Source organism: Capsicum annuum, chromosome 6 (genome assembly GCF_002878395.1).
Source record: "Capsicum annuum cultivar UCD-10X-F1 chromosome 6, UCD10Xv1.1, whole genome shotgun sequence".
NCBI classification, from domain to species: Eukaryota; Viridiplantae; Streptophyta; class Magnoliopsida; order Solanales; family Solanaceae; genus Capsicum; species Capsicum annuum.
In genome coordinates, this window is record NC_061116.1 from 29,220,260 (window position 1) to 29,232,443 (window position 12,184).

General features: G+C 33.0%; 1 pseudogene; it reads left to right on the forward strand.

Annotated features, from left to right (window-relative positions):
- The first annotated feature begins 1,640 nt into the window (after window positions 1–1,640).
- Window positions 1,641–12,184, forward strand: part of LOC107874415 — a 36,949-nt pseudogene continuing 26,405 nt past the window's right edge.

The following is a 12,184-nucleotide window of genomic DNA, read 5'->3' on the forward strand; positions in this document are numbered from 1 at the left end:
GTATGTATATTATATTGTACGTATATATGTGCATATATTTTCTATAGAATCTAAGCTAGTATATATTTAAAGTATACATGTGTATATATTTTCTAAAGTAGTATATATTTAGTGTATAGATGTTGTATGTATATTATTTAAAGTAGTATTTTAATTAGTACACATATTATACTGTACGTATATATGTGCATATATTTTCTATAGAATCTATAGTATATATTTAAAGTATACATGTGTATATGTTTTCTAAAGTAGTATATATTTAGTGTATATATGTTGTATGTATGTTATTTAAAGTAGTATTTTAAGTAGTATATATATTATATTGTATGTATATATGTGCATATATTTTCTATACAATCAAAACTAGTATCTATTTAAAGTATACATGTGTATATATTTTCTAAAGTAGTATACATTTAGTGTATATATGTTGTATGTATATTATTTAAAGTAGTATATATATTATATTGTACGTATATATGTGTATATATTTTCTATAGACTTTAAACTAGTATATATTTAATGTATACATGTGTATATGTTTTCTAAAGTAGTATATATGTTGTATGTGTATTGTTTAATGTATTTAAAATGTATAAAGGTGTGTATATATTGAAGAAAATATGTAAATTTGAATTTAATTTTTTTTTTAAAGTTTTGACCGGTTTTGATCAATCAAAACCGGATACACTCTAAGTGGGCCGATTTCGATCCAAATTTCACTGTTTGGACCTGGATCGGACAAGTCCGTTAAGAGTGATCCGGTACCGAACCGGCCTAGAACCCAATAAAATTATGTGGGCCGGTGTTGGTTTGAGCCGGATCGACCCGATTAACAGTATTAGATGAAACAAACTCAGTAGATATATCAGTTGTACTTTCATTTTGATTGGTCAATATTCCCTCAGACGGATAATTAAGTACCACTTTAACATATTTATGTCAATTTTATAACATCATTGCAGGTACAAGAAGAAACATATTATATTATTATTGCATTGAGTATTTGAATAACTAAACATCAGGCTCTCAATGAGACCAACACAATGTACGAGTTCGGAGCCTAAGCGGAAGTTTTTTCATTCAAAATTTCACAAAGGAATATGAAAACGCGAAAATTCTAAAATGGACAAGGTAAACACAGGTGTTAACCTTTTCCATTATATAGTTAACGGCGTTAGTCACATGGTAAAGTGTAAGGTAAAACCGTGATTTTACCTTACAAGGTAAATGGAGTCACTTACCTTTAAAAAGTGATTAAAAAGTGCATGGTAAAATTATAAATTTACCTTACAAGGTAAATAGAGTTACTTACCTTATCGTTTGACTGAAAAGTGGAGAGTAAATTCCCGCAAGGAAGGAGTGTCTGCAAGATGGGACTTACCGTTGACAACGAACGGAAAAAATTTCCTTTTACTGGCTTATTGTAAGTCAAGTATGGACTCTTGTAAGGTAGGATCTCATGTTCACCTTGTAAAGTAGGATCTCATATATGCCTTGTAGCAGTTTTAAAATTCACGGTGCTATATAAAAAGTGTGAGTGTAGGTTTCTTTCATTTGTAAAAATTCAAAAACAAAAATTGTGAACCTTCATAACTCAAAATATTTGTTGAACCTTATTCATTTCTTACTTTAAGATGGATGATAATAAGGTAAGATTAAATTTACATTGGAGTGGTGAATTTTTGAATGATGGAGATTCGGTGCGATATAGTCGGTGTTCTATAATGGTTCAATTATTTTCTTTATCTCTCAAATGTGATTGTTTGGAAAGGTTGTTTAGGAGAAAAATGAGTATTACTAATCCGTATGATGATGTGCTTATTTTTGGTTGATATCCGAATAATTTTACGGCCAATGGACAATCAATATTTGGTGAAACTCTTATTTAGAATGATGATTTTTTATCCTTTTTTGTTTGCACCATTGAAATCTTTGGTAATTGCCTTAATCACCAGACGCTTGACATGTATGCGTCTGTTGAACATTCCCCTATTGTTGAAGAACTCACAAATAGTGAGTTTGATCTTTTAGTAAGTCAAAATTCATCGAATTTAAATATTGATTCTTCAAGAATGGCAATAGAACAACAATTTGATGGTGAGTTTGAAACAAATTATCAAAACTCACCCGAACTTGTGAATAATTTCGATATGAAAGGACCTAACAATGCATCTATGAATTTAAAAAGTTCTAATTCAAGTGGTCCACAATATCCTTCTTCGGTGGAGACAATTGAGAGGTAATAAACAACCCATTTTATTCAATTAAGTAGTTTTTTTTTCTTATAGTTAATGAGATGATTTATCCATTCTGTAGATTTAATGATTGTGAAGGTGTGCTCACCCAACTCAAAGAATTTGTGAACAACAATAATGACGTACGAGTAGAGTTAGACGGTGATGAACCTTTACAATATTAATCATCAGATGATGATCAATCTTCTGATGATGATAGTAATGATGGAAATGTTAATGAAGAGTCTTCTCGAAGGGAATTTATTTCTCACTTTTTCAGTCAATGAATAAGTTAAATGACTCCATTTATCTTGTAAGATAAAATCATGATTTTACCTTGCACTTTTTCAGTTACTTTTACAGTCAGAGAATAAAGTAAGTGGCTCCATTTATCTTGTAAGATAAAATCACGATTTTACCTTACACATTACCATGTGACTAACATCGTTAACTATATAATGGACAAGGTAAACACCCGTGTGTTGGTGAAATTACAAAAAATATTATAACTTAAAAATTACAAGTGAAGAAAAATCAAAAGTTATCTTCTTCTTTTTCGGCTGAGGCGTGGATATCTCGCTCTTTTTAAGAAGATTCAAGCACACTGTAGCAAAATTATTTCACCAGTCCAATGGTAATCTTCTAGACTTGTCCCCTTCAGGATGCAACAGCCTTCTCACAAAGATCAACTCAACAACTCTGGACAAGAGTTGAGTTCAAAGCTCCACAAAAAGAACACCTCCCTTCAACTAATAAACTCTCTTTTTTACAAAATTTTATGAACTCTATATTATCTTGTGTCTCAAACCATGCAAGGTCACCTCTATTTATAGGTGAAGAAATCTTCCATGTAATGAATAGGAAGATAAATGTGGTGAATGAATGGCATAGAAGTTACAAGAGTTACAAAGATTACAAGAGTTACAAGTCAAAAAGTATAAGATAATGGAGGAATAAAGACTTAGAGGTTACATGAATTTTAAGAAAAATAGTGGCCAAATTCAGCCACTACTTTTCAAGGGTCAAAAATAATCAAGAAACAACATGCATGTTTCGATCCCTTAAAAGGGACATTTAATTCAAAGTGATGTTTATTAGCATTATATGCTATTAGCAGGTGCCATAACTCAAGAATGTTGTAATTGGAATTAGATGCTATTACCCACACGAAATGCATGCAACAAAGGAGAGTAAAGGCATTAAGTTACTGCTCAACTTAAAGGTAAACTAATGCATGATAATATTAAATAATAATAATATTAAAATGCAACATCAATTCTCCACTCATTTTAATATTAATATAAGAGAGTCTACTATCTAAAGGAAGAATACCATGCATAATGAAGGCGTGCTCTGCATTGAACCTCCATGTAGTAATACAGTAATTTTTACTCCAGAGCCGTAGCGGTCTCAGACTTGAACTATGACTGCTTAAGGGAAATAAAAAATTACTGCTTACACATAATAGTCAAGGTGTTAACATGAACTTTATAGCCAGCACGTTACGGCCTTATGCTATCTCAATTTCATGAGTGTCTTTGAGAATGAGCCTAGTTCTCATGGGAAGCGACTTACATCCACACTCACATAGGTGAAATCTATCGAAAGTGCTCCTGTAATTTTAGTACCCCACTCATACGAGCTATAGATTTTCATTATGAGTTTTTAAAACTCAACCTCACAATATTACAGGTAAATGTACTCACACCATAGGGAGGGATAATAAATAGTGCATTTTTCACAACAAGTCATCATGTGATTAGTTTTTTCCATTGAACCTGGTTATAGGATCTCTAGTCCCTAGGTTGGGTTTTCTCACATATGACTCAAGATTCAATAGGCTTCAATCCCATTTCCCTCGATGTGCTCCAGACATTTTCTCTTTCTAAGTTCTTAGTCAATGGATCAACAAGATTATCACAAGATTTAACATAATCAATATTAATGGTACCATTTGTCAAATATGATCTCACATTACTATATTTTCTCCTTATAGATCTGAATTTACTGTTGTAATAACGATTTTGAACTCTACCAATTGCAGCGATGCTATCACAATGAATTAAAATAGGATAAATTGGTTTTTCAAAATAAGGTATTTGAAATAACAAATCTCTCAACCATTGTGCTTCCTCACTCGCTGAAGCTAAAGTAATTAGTTCAACCTCCATGGTAGAGCTAGTAATTATAGTTTTCTTCTTAGATTTCCGAAAAATAGCACCACCACCCAAAGTAAAAGTATAACCAGTAGTAGATAAGGAATCACCTGATAAAGTATTCTAAATCGTATCACAAAACCCTTCAAGTTCAATAGGATATTTATTATAGAACAAACCATGAGTTTTTGTTCTAGCTAAATATTTCATTACTCTAGTTATAGCATGCCAATGTTCATTACCTGGCTTACTAGTAAACTTGCTAAGTACTCCTACTGCATATGCAATATCAAGCCTAGTGCAATCAGTCATATATCTCAAACTTTCAATTATTCTAGTATATTTCTTTTGATTTATAACATCATTTTCACTTTCAACAGGAAACAAGTGAACACTAGAATCAGATGGAATTACAACATGCTTGCAATCAAGGAAATGATATTTTTTAAATATTTTCTCAACATAATGTGACTGGTCAAGAAAACTTCCATCACATTTTCTAGTTATTTTTATTCCTAGAATAAAATTTTTCTCATCAAGATCTTTCATATCAAAATGGCTTCTAAGAATATTTTTAGTTTCACCAATAACATTCATGTTAGAGCCAAAGATCAATAAATTCTCAATATATAAATAATAACATGTGAATTATTCCAAGACTTATGATATATGCACTTATCACACTCATTTATTTTAAACCCATTGTCATACCTTGTTTATACCAAGGTTAAAAAAAACATGACTCATGGACTCTAAATGACTTAAAATTTATACAGAGTCACCACCTAATTTTCAAGGAAAATAAGGAAACCTATTTATTTATTAGCATGTGTGATTGATGTTTTAGTCTGCCAAAAAACAATTGAGATTCTAAGTAAGGGTTCAAATTATTCCGAAGGAAAGGGGTTAGGCACCCTTTGAATGTGAAAAAGAAAAGTATTTTGTGATGTATGAAAAGAAATGTATTTTAATATCTCATGAAAAAATAAATATTTATAAATAATATTCTTTATTTTGATTAAAATTACGGAGAAAGATAAAGATTTACTTGAAAATAAATGATCACAATATTTATGATGTAAAAGTGTGCAAATGAATTGATTAATCTAATTTGTTTGAGTAATATTGACGGCCTAAATTTGCCTAAACGTGTGCTATGTAAGTAAATAAGAATGTCCCGCCCGACACCCCAAAAGTAAAGTTTTCACTATATTCGTATTTTATGTACGATCACATAAATGAGAAATAAAAGACAAACATAAAGCCCGGGATTCCCTTTCGAGTAGCACCTTGAAATATGTTACCGAGAATAGGTACAAATATTTGATAGAAGTAAAATAAACAAACAATCATTAAATAAATGAACCCATATACACACATACATATATGCGGATGTATATAGAAAAATAGAATTTTGTTATGAGGTGGGCTCGGATTAAGTTTTGGATGCGCCATGGCTACGAAGTGGTTGCTCGATTTATCGGTCGTCCTAAATTGCTTTGCCAAGATACAAATCATAAAACCTTTTGTGTTGTCATGATGTTATAAAACTTTTGTCATTGTCCGAGTTTATTTATTTTTGTTACGTATTTATATACGTAATGTCCGTCTTTTATTTGGGAAGACCTCAAAAATCGACAGAGAATTTCTTCATCGACCATGTGTTGACCCTTGATATAAAATAATAAATTTTGGAAAATAAAGTCCTTCTTTGTAATAAGGTGGCCTCAAAAATCGAACGGAGAGATATCGTCATCGGTCAAGTATTTATTTTGATGTAAATAAGTACAGTTGAGAAATACAAATTCCTCTTTTGTTATGGGGTGGCCTTAAATATCTGACAGAAAGATAATGTCATTGGCCAAGTATTTATTTTGATGTAAATAAGTACAGTTGAGAAATAAAAAATCATCTTTTATTACAGGGTGGCCTCAAATATCCGATGAAAAGATAATGTCATTGGTCATTATAATACAATATTGTAGTAAAAATTGTACAACAGTAAAAGGGCAAAATCAAACCAAAATTTATTTTAACGCAGCCAATATGTGATGCTACTGAATAATGAAATTACCAACGACGGCATATCAAGCAATGAGCAATGAGCGAAATAATCACACAGCTAGCCCAAATAACAATATGATCAATATCAACATGAGTATCAAGAATGAACCTGTAATGACCCGAGACTACCCCCTAGTCATCACACAGTGCTTAGGGCCACAAGTGATCCCAAGCTAACCCTTCTACTGGAATAACTCATAAGAAACTAATAAAATACATAAATCTGAATAAAATAAGCGGAAGATAACTCTTTTCTGAATTTGATCAACACAGAACTAAATTAAAATGATTACAACTCTGCTTTTACAAAATAATATTCGAATCAAATACATTAACTCTACTGACTGTCTATGAAGTCTCTACTAGTATTGACTATAGGTAGCTGGGATATGACCCCCAACTATCTCAAATCAATACAATTGAATAAATAAAAGTAAATTACTACTCAAACTATATGACTGACTCGAGCCCTAGAATCAAGAGGACTCGTCACTTTCTGAATAGAAGCTGAAAACTGTCTGAATATGATATGCGTGCTACAACTGAATTGATACCTACATTATGAGACAATATAGCACATAGGCATATATGTGGATCAGTACTTTGAGGATATACTGAGTATATGGGGGTGAAATGCATAAGTAAAATATCATCTCACCATCATGATTTATAAAACAATGCATGCTACATGTAAATGACTCACATAAGTTGGAATATCTGAAATACTGAGATAATGAATAATAAATCAATCATACTTTATAAATCTGGTGTGTTATAACATTTAATTCTAAAAGCTATACTTGTATTCTGTCTGTAAATCATTCTGTCTAAGTGTAGAAAGAGCTCACTTCTGAAATCTGAAATCTAAGAGCTGAAGTCTGTAACTGTTATCTTTCTGTAAAGCATTATCTGAGTAAACTGTGAGCCTTTACACTTAGTTTTCTGAAAATCTTTACTATTAAACTGTAGGAAAATCACTTTATCTTAAGGGTTTAAAAATCTAAAAACTTATTCTACATGGGAGATTCTTCTGACAGACATAAACCATGTGAGCACGTTCTTATCCCCCTAAGGAGGAATCCTCACATTAGAGAGAGGAGTCATACACTTGCCAGAGAGTATAACCTATCTAACTGATCACATATCTATCATCCACGTAGAAGTGGGAACAATCTAAATCCTATGTTGGCACGTAGTTCTAGGGTATGAAACCATAGTAATATACCCATCTCGGTGCTAAATACTACTCCCATTAAATTTGTATGCTCATTCTGATGGAAATCCACTTCTAAAATAGTTTAATAGTTTATAATGAAAACCAAATATATATCTGTAAAGCTAAATCTGTAATCTAAATCTATAAAGTGGATTTCATATCTATTCTTGAGACCAAAAGGTCAAATCCTTATCAATAATCTGAAAAGGATCTAGTCATAAAGTGCTATAGCACAATCAATCTTGAAATAACAATCTTTAATTAGGGCTTAATGACCCATGCATCAAACTAATGTTAAAACATCATAATATTCATGCTTGGTAATGTTTGCATTTATAAATCAACTTAAAATCTGGAAATTTTTGCAATATGCATGAAAATATGAACATAGATATGCAATTTAACTTCTAAATCCCTTGAAATCTCATAATTAGCAATACTGGGTGTAAACCCTAACTTTAATTTCATGGGAAATCACATAAAATTTAGTAAATTTATAATTAAAATAAATTTTGGGCACAAGGATGAAAGGATTATCCTTGTTGAAAACCCCCACATACTTTGATTGATGATTAGATTAAGAAACTTGAATTATTGATTCCTTTTGAGTTCTTGAAGATGATTTCTTGATTATCATGCCCTGGGAATCCTCCATTTGGATTTTTTTTTTGGAGAATCAATGGAGGATTTTGATTTCTTGGAGAAGAAACTCTTGAGTTGTAGGGTTTTGTTTTGAGAGAAAATTGATGAAACAAGCATAAAGTGCTTTGGAATATGGTTAATGTTGTGTTTTACACGAATTGGGGCCTTGGGGATTGACCAAAATGGCCCTATTAGACTTCTAAATAGAACTACAAAAGAAAGAAAAAATCTCGATTTAATAGGCCACCACGACGCGCCACTATCGCAGTGGCTCACTGGAAAAGGACGAGTGGGAACTGGGCCTTCACTGTGACACATCACAATCGCGGTGCCCCTTTGGAATGCTATTTTGGCCACTAGTATGACTTGCCAGTATTGTATTGGGATACAGGATTTTGGACGATTGGGAATTTGGACCTCTCCGCGATGTGCCAATATCGCGGAGGTCCACTAGAATTGACAATTATGAAATTTTCCTTCTCCGGGACGCGGTGGTTTCTCAGGTGGGACACTTTCAACTTAAAAATGCCCTAATTTCCTCAATCGAGTATCGGATTAGGGAAAATTTGGTATCGATGGAAAGCTTATTTGATTTTCCACACAATGGGAGGTCTAAATCTGGAAATTCCACATGAAATAAATATTATTCATTTTGGAAGCTATTCCTTAATGTTCTAAGAATGAATTCAAGCTAGGAAAACTATAGGGTGTTATAATATCTCCCCTTTGAGAACATTTATCCTCAAATATGGCTAGATAAACTGAAAATACGGAGGAATTTGGGGCTATAAGCTATCATGCACAACAAAAATAAACTAAATAACTGAATCTCAACATAATGAGCTACTGAACTAATTTGTGAGTGCATGAACTTACATGAAAATAGATATATGGCTGAATCTAAGACTGGAAAAAAATGAATGAAGGAATACTATTACCTTCGAATGAATTTGAGTTCGTGGAGAAGAGATGAGGATACTTGGTATGCATGTCTACTTCTGCTTCCCAAGTAGCACCCTCAACGGACTGATTGGAATTAGAGTTCTGAACTAGGGCAACTTAGATTACATATTGAACATTTGCATCTGGGAATATACTTACATGACTAAGTCTGGAACATTAGAAACCTCTATCATGTTACTAATTTCTGAGCTGACTTGCCTTTATTATAAGAAGTAGATTCATGCTGAGAGTTTAGAATTTGCTTGAAGTTTTCATGATGCAATTATTCATGTATAACGGTGAAGTGATAAATTATGTAGGCATGAATCATAAGAAAATGTAATGCCCCAAATCTAGTACCCAAAATGCTACATAGTGCTCATGACCCCGAAGGACCACAAGCTAACCCATAACTGATATTTGTACATGAACACTGCATAATATATTATATAAATGCAGAAATAAAGGTTGTAAGGATGTAAGGTTCAAAACTGATACATAATATCTGTTAAAATATAATATCTAGGTGGGGTATGAAATACCCAAAACAACTAAAATAACTGTCTGAATATGCTAGTCTGAAATGCCTCTAACTGACTGAACTATCTGAATAAGGAGTTGATGGGACATATCCCCAACTAACTCCAACTACTAAATAAATTAATTAATGAGATAATAAAGTAATGGTCATGTACTCGAAGGATGAGGACTCACTTCTAACTCTAACTGGTGAGACTGGAATACTACTGAAGCTCTAGAGATCATACTTCTGAACCTATGGAATAAAACACCATAGCGCAAATGTGTCACTATGATAGAATGTACTGGTATGCATGTGAGGTAGGATGAATGCAAAGGGTTCACATGCATGAACTATACTAACTAACTGAATAACATAAGCATGAGAATACATGCATGAATACATAATAACTGTAACTGAGTTCGTGATAACATAATTACTGAGTCTGAGTACTGATAACATAAGATAGTGATAGTTGTATAACTAAAATAACAAATACTGAGTGACTGTATCTGATAGTTTAGGTTCAGATAAAACTAGCTGAGTTTCATACTATTATGAGTTGACTGTATATGACAGTCCTAAAATCTGAAGAACTATCTGAGTTCTTTTACTGAGACTGAATGACTGTAGCTGGCAGTCCTGATCTTTAACTAAAACTATGGGAAGTAGTCATCTAACCGACATTCCCCAAATAATGCATTATAGCTAAGTTAGGGTCCAATCTGTAACTCCAATTGGAAGGGTGTCAATACCATGCCACTGGTAAGGACAAGCTGTGGGTGATCCTCATCTGATAGTTTCCCCAAAAGAGAATAGTGGGACCCTCATCTAACAATTTTTATACACTTCATCAACCCTCATCTGACAGTGTTGATGTCTCAACCTATGCTAGCTACATAGTTCTGGAATGCAAGGATGACTTCTAAGAATCCCACCCGCATCTGACAGTGTGTGTTCCCATCCTTGGGTTCACTCAGTGTTAATTCCTACTCCTATCTGAATAGACACTGAACATGGATTACTGAACTGAACTGGACTGAATTAACTGAGTTCCGTTGACTAGAAGAATACGACTGAGATTACTGAGTTTACTGAGTTTTCTTGAGTCACATGACTGACGAATTTCTATAAACATGGCTCGACTGAGAGTATCTTGAAAACATGACACTGGCTTTAGCCACACAGCTAAATTATAGGGTACAAGTACCCCTAGGACTCGATAGCATGAAATTGACAAAGTATAACTTTCTTGAATACATGACCAACATCACAATCCATAATATAATAAGTTGGAGATTTCATGAAGTAGAAGTTCTAAAGCACCACAAGGGTTACACATATATCCATAATTCATTGACTAAGGCATTTCATCAAACACTTGACATGTATGAACTTGTACATGAATGGGGATTTCATATTATTATACTAGTATGACACTTTGCCTTTACATAGGCATTTAATCAAACACATGGGGAGCATGCTTTAGTTATACAATCATCAACATATCTGATAATCATAGATATATCAATCAATGTGTAAATTTAAGGATTTATCATGATTATTATGCAAATCACCACATCCTTGGGTCAATCATTGGAATATGTAGTTTCAAACATGAATCAAAACCCCACAACATCATAAACATGAATTTCAATTTAATTTAAGTCATGAACATTCATAAATACACAAATAATAGATTTTGAAAAGAGTTTCTTGAGTTTCATGGATGAAAGGGATCCATGAATCAACACATGACATACCTGGGTTGTGAGTTTCTTGAAGTTCTTGGACTTGAAGAACTTGGAATCTCTTAGTTTCTTAAAGAATGATTTGGATCTTGCTCTTGGGGATTATCTTTAAGAGAAAACCTTAATTTGTTGTTGTAGATAGATAATGAACTTATGAGCCTTTGTCTGATATAATTAGGGGTTAAAACCAGTGAAAAGAGACCCAAATACCATTTTAAAAATGACTTTAAAATAACTGAACAAACTATATGATGGTGGGTATGATGGTCCATCACTGCATCAATGGTCAGTCGATCCTGACAATCGCACCTGGGTAGAATAAGGGTTCACTGCCTCTGCTGTAATAGCTTGGGTGACGGTCCGTTGCTAGCTCAATGGTTCATCGGCTTGAGCCATCGCCCTTAGGTAGAAGGTGGTTTCATTGCCTCCTGTGATAGTTTAGGCGATGGTCCATCGCTAGCTCGACGGTCCGTCGGCCCTCATCATTGTACTTGGGCAATTTTGACTGCTTTCTGTAAAACGGCCATAACTTTCTACCCCGATATCAGATTTAGACAAAATTGGTATCATTGAAAAGTTAATTCAATTTCTCATATGATAAAAAGTGAAAATCTTAAAAATTCCACACATATAAAAGTGGATTCATCTTTCAA